The sequence below is a fragment of the Rhinolophus hipposideros genome (genome assembly GCF_964194185.1).
Source record: "Rhinolophus hipposideros genome assembly, chromosome: 17".
Classification (NCBI taxonomy): domain Eukaryota; kingdom Metazoa; phylum Chordata; class Mammalia; order Chiroptera; family Rhinolophidae; genus Rhinolophus; species Rhinolophus hipposideros.
This window is the reverse complement of record NC_138063.1, coordinates 37,909,743-37,923,533: the sequence shown is the minus strand read 5'-3', so window position 1 is coordinate 37,923,533 and position 13,791 is coordinate 37,909,743. Positions and strand designations below refer to the sequence as shown.

The 13,791-nt window shown below is 39.4% G+C and overlaps 1 long non-coding RNA gene across 1 annotated transcript in view; it reads left to right on the top strand.

Annotated features, from left to right (window-relative positions):
• Positions 1 to 13,791, top strand: part of LOC308509797 — a 104,590-nt gene that overhangs the window by 78,547 nt on the left and 12,252 nt on the right. The window contains exon 3 of the long non-coding RNA XR_013995255.1: positions 7,034 to 7,264. This is a non-coding gene — a long non-coding RNA (uncharacterized lncRNA). The remainder of the gene's footprint in view (positions 1 to 7,033; positions 7,265 to 13,791) is intronic.

Here is a 13,791-nt window from a genome sequence, read left to right as displayed (position 1 = left end):
AGGGACTGAGCTAAATAAGTATGTAGGACTTGAATTCTTTCAGTTTGGCCCTCGGGGTGTTGGTGAACTTGGCAAATACCGTGTTTCCGTGAAATAAGACCTAGCCCAACAATCAGCTCTAATGCGTCTTTTGAAGCAAACATTAATATAAGACCCAGTATCGTATCATCATATCATATCATATCATATCATATCATATCATATCATATCATATCATATGATATCATCATATCATGTTATATTATATTAAAAACCTGGTCTTATTTATAGTAAAATAAGACTGGGTCTTATATTAATTTTTGCTCCAAAAGACGCATTAGAGCTGATTGTCTGGCTAGGTCTTATTTACAGGGAAACACGGTACCTTCCTTTTGTGATGATCCTTTGGATTATCTCTGGTTTTTTACCCTCTAGACAAACACTGTCCAATAGAAATATAATGTGAATCACATATGTATATAATTTAAAATTTTTCTGTGACTACATTTAAAAGGGAAAAAGAAATAGGTCAAGTCAATTTTAACGAGATATTTTATTTCCCTTAACATGTAAAAATATTTTCCTTTAAAAATGTAATTAATATAAAAATTATCAATGGGATATTTTATATTTTTTATGGCATCTAGTGTTTGAAATCAGGCATGTATTTTATACTTACAGCACACTTTAAATAGTACAAGCTACTTTTCATGTACTCCATAGCGTTAGGTGGTTACTGTCCAGGATATTTTGGCTTTAGTTCTCAAACAGGCAAGGGGAAGATGTAAACCGTTATGTAAATAAAGGTAAAACACGTCATAGTTATGTTCATGTTGTTACAGATCAGGTTAAAATGTGAGTACGGACTTGTAAAAAATTTTACAAACCTGGAATGATGTATATCTCTAGAAACTGAACTGGAAGTAAAAGGGAAAAGAACTAATATCATTGATCACCGAAAATGTAGTAACAGGAACTGTGCTAGTTGCTTGACATATATTATTCATTAAATCCTCACATAACACTCTATGAGTGTTATTATTGGCCCATTGAAAGTTAATGAAACTGAGACAAAAGGGGATTAGGAAACCTGCCCAAAGAAATACGGTGATGAATCAGTAGGGCAGCTGGGATGCTATCTGAGCCCATACTGCCTAACTAGTTGTCATAGATAGCCTAATTCATCCTGAGATCTTAGATCACCCTTTACCCAAGTCCATTTAACCGTAGATTTGTCAAAAAGACTTGACCATGCTGTTCTCTAATACATATCAAGAAACCATGCACACTATACAATTTCCGATCATAGTTTTTATTTTCTAAGTTTTATGGCTTTTGTTATACATCCAGGAAAAGATGTGAAAGAAACAGAGATACCCATCTTGTAAATAAATAGATATGTAGATAAATAGACTATATTTGGTGGATGAGAAATACTGTTGACCCAACTGATTATAGCCAGATGCTGTCTTTGGATGACATGGGACCAGCTTGTCATTTGTCTTCCGATGTCTCCTGTGTCCTTTATTAATTAATCTTCTCACTGAACACTTTCAGAGTTTCTTGTATGTTTATTGGCTTCTGAATCTCCTTCCAACTGTTAAAACAATGTAGAGTTTAATAAACACAATTCTGGAATTTGATCCATTTATTTGCTAGGACTCTGAACCTGGCTTTCTTTTCCAAAGGACTTGGTTTCTTGCACACTAATCAGGGCCATTTTGCTAGTTTCAAATCCAGGTAGGATGTATAAAGGCAAACTGGCATGACAAGTGACTCTGTAGGAGAAAGCATGGTGACTGCGGACCTCTGGTCTTTGAAGGGCTTGGGGAGAGATGAGAGCCTTCAGAGAGAAAACTGCAAATTGAACATATTCAAAATAACACACAAATGAGCACCAGGTTATTTTGCTATGGAAGGTTAGGTACTGTAAGTGATGAGCAGACATGCCCTAATTAGTTCAAGATTTTCAAAGGACACATATTGCCACAGCCCAACCCTGCAGGCCTCTTTTACTAATTCAGAGAGCAACTTAACCCAAAGTGCCTTCCCCACCACTTCCCTAAAAATTCAAAGTTTGCAAAGATTAAAAGCCTTGGTTGCACTGGAAATTAAATGTAAAGGAATGCAAATTCTTTTTGCTGGTTACAGAAAGCCTGTCCGAATCATATTGGTCAGTTTGGACTCTTCACCTCTAGAGAGACAAATAAACAATTTCTAGAGACTTTCTTTATGTGAAAGATTAAAAATAATACAAAATTTGGTGTTTTCTGAAGAGAGCTAGTATATTTAACTCTGAAATGAGGTAGAAAAGAACCTTGCATTGTGCCACATATTTTAAAAAATCTTTTAAAAATTGAGGGGGAATAATCAAAACATGGTTAAAGATTAGTTAATCTAACCAGGATTGATAAGAATTTGTAGTAGGACGTGCTTATTTGTTCTAGATGTGGTTGTTGTTTTCATAATGTTAAGGCCTTGCTGACTTTGTAAATATAATCTTTCATAAGGAAGAATAAATACCCAGACCGAATGACCCCCAATTCAAACCAAATTGCCATGGTGTTTTGGTGTGTAAATGGAATTATGTTCTTTATAGCAGTGGTTTTTAGTCATGTGCACTGGGTTAGATTGATTGTCAAATTTGGGGAAGGGAAAGAATTTCCCTCTGGGGTGTACTGGCAATTATTTTTCAGTTGTTTTTGCCCTGCCCTGGAGCATGAAGCCAATATCATTTTTAGGATCAGGTGAGTTTATCCAACATGATCAATTTCCTGTGATTGTCTGCTGCTGTCAGTGTGGGGAGGGGAAAGCAGATCTCCTTGATCACTTTGACACTAAAGGCTGTCATTTGGAAATTGACCAGGGCATAAAACTCTGAGTCCCTAATGACAATCACAAAAAGATCAAGAGACTAACGAAGATGTGGAGAGAGTTGGGTTAGTACAAAGTGGGTTAGCCCTCACCCCTGCCAGTCTTGCTCCCTCTAATGAAGCACAGCACTGGGTAACTGGTGTCGAGTCCTATTGCATTATGTCTCTAGAGTGTTCTGTCAGGACCGGAACAGGAATGTGACATGACAGACACAACAGAAGGTAATGAGTCAAATTCTCCCTGCTGCAGAACATCACCCTATATAGGAATCGCAGGAGCTGAAGAAGACGCCTTGTTCACCATTTGGAGGAGCAAATGTGCTCCATGAGCACATCCACACAGGGAGCCGTATTTGACAATTTGTTGGGTTTGCTGGGAACTGGGCCAAATCCCATGGGTGAAATTGTCCCCTCACTAATTCCTAGAGCTCTTTATCTGCCCCCTGGAGTTTCATTCTTTGGTTCTATTTCTGTCCTCCAGACATTTCTGCTTATTGGTGCCTTCCTGTCTTCTTCCCAACTTAATTTAAATCAACAAACACTTATTTAGAATTTATTAGGAAGCTTCTAATTGTTGCCCATGATCCTATTCCCATGGCTATGCAATCCACTTTCCACAGACAGCCCGAGTGACATGTAAAGACATGAGTGAAGAACATGTCGGTCACTTGCTTAAAATCCCCTAAAAATCTCCCAAACTTCTTTGCCTCACCTGAAAGGTCCTACATGATGCCATGTCCTCATGGCATTCTAACCTCCTGTCATCTTACTCTGCCATCACTCAGTACACTCCAGTCACACTGATTTTCTCGCTGATCCTTCAATACACCCACCTCATCCCTGCCTTGGTACAGGGGATTTGGAATCAAGGAGTTTAAGAAGGAGGGCATGGCCAACTGAGTGTTGAGTGTTATTGAGAGTTTGAGTATGCTGGTTGAGAATCATGCACTAACTTTGAGAAGATGGGGGTTATGAGAGAGTCAGACAATAGCATCTTCAGGTGGGAGTGGTAGCCTCATTATAGTGGGTGGAAGAGAGAAAAGGAGTTGAGGAAAAGGAGGTCATCATTGGAGGCAGAAGAGGACGTCATTGGAGGCAACTTTTTCTAGGCATTTAGCTATGAAGGAGAACAGATAAATGAGGCATCAGCTGGTGGGGTGTGTGTGATAAAGGGCTGTGTTGCTGTTTTATTATAGCAGGTAGTTAGTAGAGCATGTTTCTGTGTGATAGGCTGCATTAGAGGAAGAAATAGTTATTATGGATAAACTTCTCCAGAAATGAAGAGGGGTGAAGGAGAGTTTGTGTATAATGTACCGTGTACGATAGGAGTCTCCCTTCGTAACAGGATAGAGGGCAGGGAGCACTGACAGAGATGTGGGCAGGCTGCCAGAATTGTTTGGGTAAGACATTGGCATTCTTTTCTCATGGCTTTTGTTTTCCCAATGAAGCATGAAGTAAAGGCAACAATTATGAGAGGGAATGGGAACGGGTTGCTGTACATTTGAACAGAAAGAGCAGTGAAATCACCTTTTTGGAAAGTGAACCAGATAAAGGAGTGTAGCAGGATTTTCTAGAAGAGTTGAGTACCCATTGAGGATTTGTAGTCATGAATTTAGAGGAAACAGGAATGTGTGTTCCTTCTGGTAGCATCCAGCAGTGGGAAGCAGACCTGGAATAGTCTGAGAGAGACCAGGGTTCGAATCCTGACTGTTTCTCACATGTTATTAGATTTTTGAGAAAAAATTACTCAACTTTCCTCAACATTAGTTTCCTTATATACATAGAAACTGGATATAATTTCTATTATTATTATTTCCACCCAGAGTGACTGAAGTTAGTCTTTAGAAACTTGGCTTCTGGCATTTACTTTTCTTAATGAATGCCAACTGTTGGTACGTCAAAGGTACTGGGAGAAAGTTCTGGATGTGCACTGAAAGACATGGTAATGTTCCTTAGTCTCTTGCACAGTAGAGATGGCAGAATTAACATTTTCCCAGATGCACAGAAGATTTAGGGTTGTCTTAGGTGATATGGTAGTTAAGGGTTTTTTCCAGTATTAAAGACCAGTAATAAACAGTATACCTTAGAAAATAAAAAAATAATCCAGTATTATAGAACTAGCTCCACCCCGACATGATATATCTAATTGACTTCATTTTGAATTACTGTTGAATTTGGCCCCTTTTATTCATATTCAATTTGATTCTTCTCCCCATGAGTGGAAGAGGAGAATGTAAATCTGTGGAAGGATACCCTGTGATAGTTCATTTAAAAGCAGGAGAATTAAGTATCTTAATTTGCAAAAAACAAAACAAAACAAAAGGCAAGAGAGTTTTCTTTTTACCCCATTTCTTCTCCCTCCTCCTTCCCCCCACCCCACTTCAGTTCAAGCTATATTTCTCAGTCTAGTTGTGTAGGACACAGCTCCCTGGCCCATGTGGGAATCTAACTGGAGACCTCAGCATTAGGAGCACAGTGCTCCAACCTCCTGAGCCACCAGGCCAGCCCCCAAGAGAGTTTTCTTGAGAAAAACACCGTTGAGCTACAAAGCAAGTTAGGCACGACTCTCCAGCAATTTATCCTGAACTATTTCAAACATATATAGATATATATGGGTATAGATCTATACCCATCATCCAAATTTGACACCTGCTTAATTTACTCCTGCAGTAATTTAAAGAAAATTCTCAGATATCATAACATTTTATTTGAAAATATTTTTGCATGATTTTCTTAAAGATAAAGACTATTTAAAAAATACAATCATAATAGCATTATACCTACCATTTTTCGCATTAATTCCTAAATGTTATTAAATATCCAGTCAGTGTTCATATTTCTAATTGTCTCATTTTTTTGCAGTCTTTTTGTTTATACTGAGTTTATACTGTTACTTCCAATTCAAATTTAGGACTGCAGGGTTTTTACTCAACCTTTTTGATCTATTCTCTTCTTTCGTCATTCTTTACAATAGAAGGTTTTTCTTTTTTGTAAGATAAAAGTATTAAAATGAAGAGTTAAACTGGAATGTGAGCAAGGACAGATTACTCTAAATACCGTTTTTTTGAGTAACATGAACTTCCTGGGGATGCAGGGGCCTCATGGAATTCAAGTTTTGATAATTGAGACTGAGACTTTGTGATTCATGGGATGATAACACTACAAGAAAGGGAAATACATCATTGTCACCAGGAAACAAAATATATTTTAAGAGCCCTGGAAAGTTGTATTGTAACGAATTCATAGTTTTGTACAATTCTGCATTTTTGGATAAGAAGAAACCAATGTATTAATAAAAAGAAAATGTGCCTCTGTATTCATGTGAATAAACCCCTTTTCAGTTGGTTGATTTGGTTTTGAGCACTGACGTCATTTAATTTTATATTTAGTTATTTGCATGGAGAATTCCAACAAGGGTCAAAAAGTGTCTAAGTAACAGTTTTGCCAGATTGAAATAAATAAATAAAGGGATTTACAAAGGAAAAAAAGGATTTTGGAAATAATCTGCTTCTGATCTTAATTGATTCCTTTGCTAAGGTTATTCAAAAAATACCAGACCATCCCATCAGTTTCTATCAGACTTTGGGAGTGCTTGATGATACATGTAGCCTTCTGTCAGCAATATGACTTGAATAAACAATGACAGGGACGTTTAGAAAAATGAACAATACTCATGGTAAGAAAGTTAAAAGAAAATTGCTTGGATTGTCTAGTTTATATCCTTCACATTCCTTCATTCTTGGCTGTTAAGACCCCAAATTGCAGACCCAACCTCAACCTAGTCTTGAGTCCTCATATAGTACTCATATCACTACTTATGAGTTAATACTGATTAGTACTCATACATCCTTAGGCTGGATAAGATCAAGGAATTATAGCTCAGCACTCTTAGATCCAGTATGAGGGAACCTGGTACAATACCTGTTGCCATATGTGCTCAATGTCCACTGAATATGAACTTGAACATACCGGTATTATTAGCGCAAGGCCTTTGGATTGAGATTGGATAAGTATGGGGTCTGTGCCAGGTTTCTTGGGGATATGATGGCTTAGGACAAGAGGTTTCCTGCTCTTCTGGAGTCTGTGCTTTTGTGTTTTGTCCACTGCTCTCAAGTCTCAGTATTTATGAACTGCCGAAAAATCTTTTTCTTTAGTGCTCCTGTCTTGCTTTGTTTCCCCAGTTCCTTTTCCAGGCATAAGAGTTCTACCCCTGAACCCCAGTTAGTTTCTGGGTCCCTGCAACCCTCCAAAGAGTTGTCCATTGACCTCTGACTAGAGCATCATCCTCTCCTGAGCCCTGCTCTGGGAACCCTGGGCTTCTTAAATGTTGACAGCCATCCATAGACCTCCTGCCTGCTGGACTGCACCCTTCCTGGTTCCTGCGACTGGTGCTCTGATCCCTCCTGATTCAGGTAAGTACACCACGGCGGCACATGGCCTAAACTATTCCAATAATATGAAGAAGGAAAAATAGTGTGGAGACCTTTCCAAAACCTGACATCCTTAAGTTCAGTTCTCTAGCCTTCTGATATAGATATTACCCAAGCATATCCACATGACAATTGAAAAATTTCTGATATAGAATTTGATCTGCTCAAGGTCAAATAATAGAAATATGGAGACTGCCTGGCTCTGTCACTTACTTGGTGCATAGGCAGTGTGAACTTAGGAAAATTACTCAACATTTCTATACCTGAGAGCCCTCACTTGTCAACTGAAGATGATAATAGTATTAATCTCACAGGACTTCAGTGAGGATTCAATCCACATAACTGGCTTAGAATCATGCCTGGCACATAGTAAATGCTCAACAATGTTAGCTATTATTGCTGTCGTCATTAGTTCCATCATTAGATGGATTAGTTTCCTTTATATATTTGATATTCATTCAGAGCAGCTGAATGTCTCTAAAATACAAGCTTTTGAAAAAGAACACAAAGGATTAGTCATGTTGGTATTGAAGTAAGATGAGAAGTGACCTTTGAGCAATGGATTTGGCAACACAGAGATCACTGGCAACCTTCACAAGAACAGTTTTGGTGGAATGATGGAGATGCAAGCCCAGTTAGAGTGAGACCCAAGAAAGAATGAGCCAGAGCTTGCTGAGTTCTACAGAGTCAGAAATGTGCCAGCCAATGTCTTCTGGGTTTTAAGTAGCACTGCATGTCCCGTGTGGTGGCCTGTACCCGGTCTTTCCACGGGGCACAGGCCTAGACAATGAGGAAGCGTCTCCATGCTATCTTCCTACAATTTCTTCCCCTTTCCTTCCCTTTTCTGATACCTTCTCTGCTTCTAGGTGCCCATTTAAAAAATGTTTTCTAGAAGGTTTCCTTCCATTCAACTCAAACCAATTCACGCAGATAGATATCAGAGTTCAATTCACCAGTTTTCCCCAGACATATGCTATCTTTACAGAAATCATAAATTCCTCTTAGTATTGTTGACTCATGGTTTTTTGCACAGAAGACTCTCGGTTGATAAAACATAATCCGTGCTTATAGCAGTGATTGGGTGCCTGCCTAGGATTCACGTCCACAGCTTTTTTCCAGTAGTTGTTAGATCTCTGGTTAGGGTTTCATCATGTATTCGTTAGAGTCCCATAGAGAAATGAGATATATACTTGTTATTTCAAACAGAAGTGGGTTTAATACAGGGAATTGGTTACATAGATGTTCAAAGTTTGAAAGAGCAAAAACGGGACACTTAGCTAACCAGAAATCAGGAACCACTGAATGCAGCTACCATGTCTAAGTCTGGGGAGAGAGGAGGCATTAAAATGTAAGCTCCTGCTAGAACCTAAGCTTCAGGAGAGCAGAAAGTTTTGTTTTGTTTTCTGATGAATTCCATGCCTGCCACATAGCAGAGCCTCAATAAGTATTAGGAGATGAATGAATAAGTGAAATACAAGAGAGTTTTGTTGGGGAATTCTGGGGGAAAAAAGTCTCCTCTCTGTCCTGGGAGAGGTATCAGAAAAGAACTTGTCTCTCTTTTGGCTACTGTGGCATATCAGTGTGAAGCCTGGAACTGTTGGTGCCATTTTGTGACCATGAAAAAGAGTTGGGTTGAAGTTGTCTGTTCTACAGAAGGCAGAGTGAAGGAATGGAAAGGACCTGGACTCTTGCTTAATGACATTTTGAGTTGCTTAATCAAGCAGACCCTGAAACCCATCTTCCCACTGACATTCCAATTATAACAGCCAACGCACTTCCTTGATTATTTAAAACAATATCTTAACTGATAGAATTTCTTAGATTTCATTTCTCTGATGGCTGGTTTGCACTCGATTTTGAGAGGAAGGAGTTAGTTTGAGAATGAATCTAGTCATGACTTAACCTTGGCTGATCCCTATATAGGTAAATATAAATCGGTCTTAAAACTTAAATCGGACCAAGAACTGAGGCAGCTCCTCAGGAGGGCTGTACTGATTGGTTTAAGTCTCTTAACTCAAATGTCCCATAATGGAAGTAAAGCACCTCTCACAATATTCATTAAACATTAATTTTCCTTCCCCTCATTCATAGCCTTAGGTTCAGAGTAATCTCTGCAATTTGACAACTGGAGGCCAATTTCCAGGACAATTTATACCATGAATTTCATTCTTTTTTCAAAACTTGGGTTCCCTGCCCCTCCTTCATGAGGTTTGTTTGCCACTTAGGAGGCATTAGTCCTGCATTTCTTAGTATTTTCATTTAGGGGACCACCATTAAGGGCATGGGGACTTTTCAGTTAGTACAAAGCTTGGGATTTATTTGTTTGATTTATTAAAAATACACCCTAGCCTGAGGGTCTCAGCTAGATTCAAACCAGCAGCTAAAATTTCCTGTTAAGAAAATGAAATCCCCCCAAAACCACCCAACATGGAATGCAGCAAAAGTACAAGGATAGGCATGCTGCCATTTCTTCAAGGTCAACAAGCTGGCAGGCTGGTGACCAGGGATGGAGAGAGTTGCCAAACAGGACTGGCCTCATGTGAGCCGAGTGTTCCATGAACTTGTCATTAAAGGGCACTGGCCATCCACTCCTCAAACCCACTATCAAGAGTAAAAACACACAGATCTGTATTTTATTTCCACACCGTGCTTGAAACGTGCCCAAATAGAATTCTTCTGGGTGAAAAATCACCTGTAAAATAAAATTGTACAACCTGGGCTAATTAAAGAAGGAAGGCTGTTCGTCATTAACATTTTAATATAAATTGATCAATAGTTTCCTTCAAATACTTAGTTGAGACTAATCTTCTGAGTGAAGAGAAGAGAGAGGAGGGAATTTTGGATCGTGGGGTATCATGGGAAGAGACAGGCTTGGAGAATTTGGGTCGAAATGCTATAGATAAGGGCACCTGGAAGATAGGAAGTCAGTGCCAAGTGTGGGAGAAAATTAAAAGAAATTCTACATGTCATTTACTTGCCAGTCTTGTCTATCCAGAATTAAAGGTCCTTCTAAAACCTCTCAGTTGGGTCTTTGCTGGTCTAGGTGGGAGACAATAGTATGAAAGGTGCAGCTTATTCTTATTGTTATAACCTTTCAGAAAATGAGAACTAATATCTAATAATTCTTAACAGTTGGAATAGAATAGGATTCAGAGGCAAAGGGAGATTGGCTGATACTTGCAGTAGAGCAGTGGTTCTCACCCCAGAATCCCCTGGAAGACTTGCTCAAACAGTTTTTGATCTTCAATCTGGGGAGGGACCCGGAGTATTTGCATTTCTAACTTGTTCCCTGCTGATGGTCAAGCTGCTCATCCAGCAACAGCACTTCGAGAGAACCACTGCAGTAGGGAAATTTACTTAGAGGCTAGCTTCAAGCGGAGACTATTGCTGAGGGGGACTAGGCTGAGGCTTGTTTTTATAAAAGACGTTATAAACTTACACTGAAATGGAGAATGTGAGTGTATTCGGTTTCCTAGGGCTGCTGTAACAGCTACCAAAAACTGGGCAGGGGGTTTAAAAACAACAGAAATTCATTGTTTCACAGCCCTGGAGTCTGAAGTCTGACATCAAGGTGTCCGCAGGGCTGGGCTCTCTGAATGGCTCTAGGGGAGAATCCCTTCTTGCCTCACATAGCTTCTGGTGCTTGCTGACCACCCAGGTGTTCCTTGACTTGTACATGCACCACTCCAGTCACATGGCCATCTGCTCCCCGTGTCTCCTCACATCGTTTCCCTTAGTGCATGTCTGTGTCCAAACTTTCCGTTTTCATAGAGATATTGATCTTATTGGGCTAGGACCACTCGAATGACCTAATTTTAACTTTATTACCTCTGAGAAGACCTTATTTCAAAATAACGTCCCATTCTGAAGTACTGGCTTAGGACTTCAACATACCTTTTTTGGGGGAACACAATTCAACCTGTAACAATGTGTTGAACCATTACCATTTCCCAGCATCAAAAGACGACACTAGGTTCTATATGCATTTGGTACTAGTATGCAAAATAATTTAATTAGACACAGAAAAGTAGTGCCTACGGCAGGCTTTATTGACAGTAGACAATATAGTACAAAAGCATACACAATTTAAAGAATTGTGTATTGCCAACTTGTCAGATTGCCAACTTTCAACTCTTGTGGGGTTCTCTTTGAAATGGTTAATTGTTACTTTACATGTGATACCATAACATTTTGCACATACCTTTTTTTAATTATAAAAATTGTTACATTCTATTATGGCTAGTTATTTACATCAATGTCTCTAAATTCTGAGCTACTTGAAGGTAGGGACTGTGTTGAAATCATATTTACATTCACAGGGCCTGGCACATAGTAGGTGTTCAGTTTGGTGAACAAAGAAATTGATAATTCAGAACAGCTTGGGATTTTGGCAGGTGTTTTTCAGTGTCTCTGCTGACCTCTCAGGTAGAAGAAAGTGATAATGTATAAGGCAATAGATGTACTGGTGTCACCAGAAACCATCTTCCACAGCTAAACTTTGAAGTCGCATTTTCATTTTAAAAAATTAATGAGGATTATGCATTCTACTCTGTAACACACTTGTGTTTGTTTGTATTAAAACAATGATTTAATGTATTAAATGTATTAAAATAAAAATAATGTTTCAAATAAATTGCTTAATCACCACCCCCATTCCATCCATCTTCAATTTGAGAAAAATTGTCACCCCTGGGAGGTATGCCATATTTATCTTATGAATGTGTTTACTACCTTGCCCTGGGCGAGGCACCCACTAACGAGCCAAGGAATAAGGAAATCCTATGGGTAGAGGGTGAGTGGGAGTATAGCAGGGAACAAAGAAGTTTGGGGCAGGGCTGCAAAAGCTCTTAGAGAGTTGACCGAAGGAGGTGAAGGGAACACAAAGGATTCAGGACCTATTTACCTTGCAGAGAGCCAGGCTAGCCTGAAAGTTTATCGTGTGAGGTTAGCGTCGCTTAAAGATGACTGGTGTAGTGCTGCACACTTCTCTTTTTTCTCCTTTTTTTGGGGATGGTGGGTGGGAGGGGTGGCAGGAGCAGAGAATAAGCAAAGTAAGGGAGGAGAGAAGGAAAGGAAACCCACAGGGGTGGCTCTTGAGGGGCTTTGAAGTGCAGGTATTGTGATTGTAGAATCAATGTAGAATGTGAGGGCCCATTTTCTTGAAGGAGAGACTAAGTTTTGATGCCTCGGGCAATGGGAAATGAACGTTGGGACCTCAGAAAAGTGTGGGTAGTTGAAAACAATGGGGAAAACAGCCTTTAGCAGTGACATTGAGAATTTGTTGAAGAAGAAAGGTATAAGGCTCCAGAGAAGGGGTGAGGAGGGACTGCAGGTCTCTAGAACATCTGAGGGGTGGGGCAGCCCTTCACTGAAAGCCCTGCTTTCTCCCAGCACAAGCTCTAAGCATTTCTCTTTATCCATTGATACCGTCTGGCTTATAATGGAATGTGCTTCTATGTATCCATGAAACATTTACATGCTGTAATTAATTCAAGGTTTTGGTACAAACTACTCTGTTCCTGAAAATCATGGAATGGCATTTCCACATCAGTTTATAATCAGCTGTTTAGCTATTGCCTGGGACAATCTCTTAAAAAATTAAAAGAAAGAAAGAAACAAAAAACATTTTCCGCCGAACTAGAGCACTGCAATTTTGCTCTAAAAATTTGGCACAAGAAATTTGATTTTACCTCACATTTGAGATTCTCAGAAGGTATCCTTCCACCCCTTTAAGGCAGCTGTGCAAATTAGCATAGGTCTTTAGGTTCAGAATTCAAAAGCAAGCAATCTAGTTTAAAAAAGAAACCACAATATCAGGAAGAGTGAGAATGAAACAGAAATTTGGAACCCATCACGTGATGTCTGTTGGCAGATGTAGCTCACGCTGTTAGCTGTGATTCTAACACTACTCTGTGGCAAAAGCTGGTTAGAACTTAACATATTTTATGGGTCACGAGACTTTGTGACTCTATCTGCAAATCTGCCCTAAGGAATTGTCTTTTTATGCCTTAACTGTTCCTTCCAGAGCTCACTTTTTACAAAGAGTGGGCAACCAGAGAGATCTTTGTCCAAATAAATTACATAATCCCTCCAGGAAATGCCGAGACAATGTACAGTTGATGAAATGGAAACCCTGGCACCGTGACCTTTCTCCCAGATATCCTAGGACACACATTATGCTTCGCTGGGCAAACATCCTCCTTCAAAATGGATTCAGTTCCAAAGATTTCTTCCCTCACTGGGGGTCAGGAGACACACGAGGTGGCAGAAGTAGTGAAGAGATTTTTTTCTTTTAATAAAACTATTACCTAATAGTTCTACAAGTGGGAAGTGTACACGCATTGCATGGTTAAATAGAATTGTGCCCAAAAATAATAACCTAGTCCTTGCCCCGAGGACATAACAGTATGAATGATGCAATTCAAGGAGAAAGGCAAAGGCAGATTCCCAGTGTCAGCATCCTTCCAGCCTGTAGCTCTATTTGATACTTATTTACGTTGGTATACTGG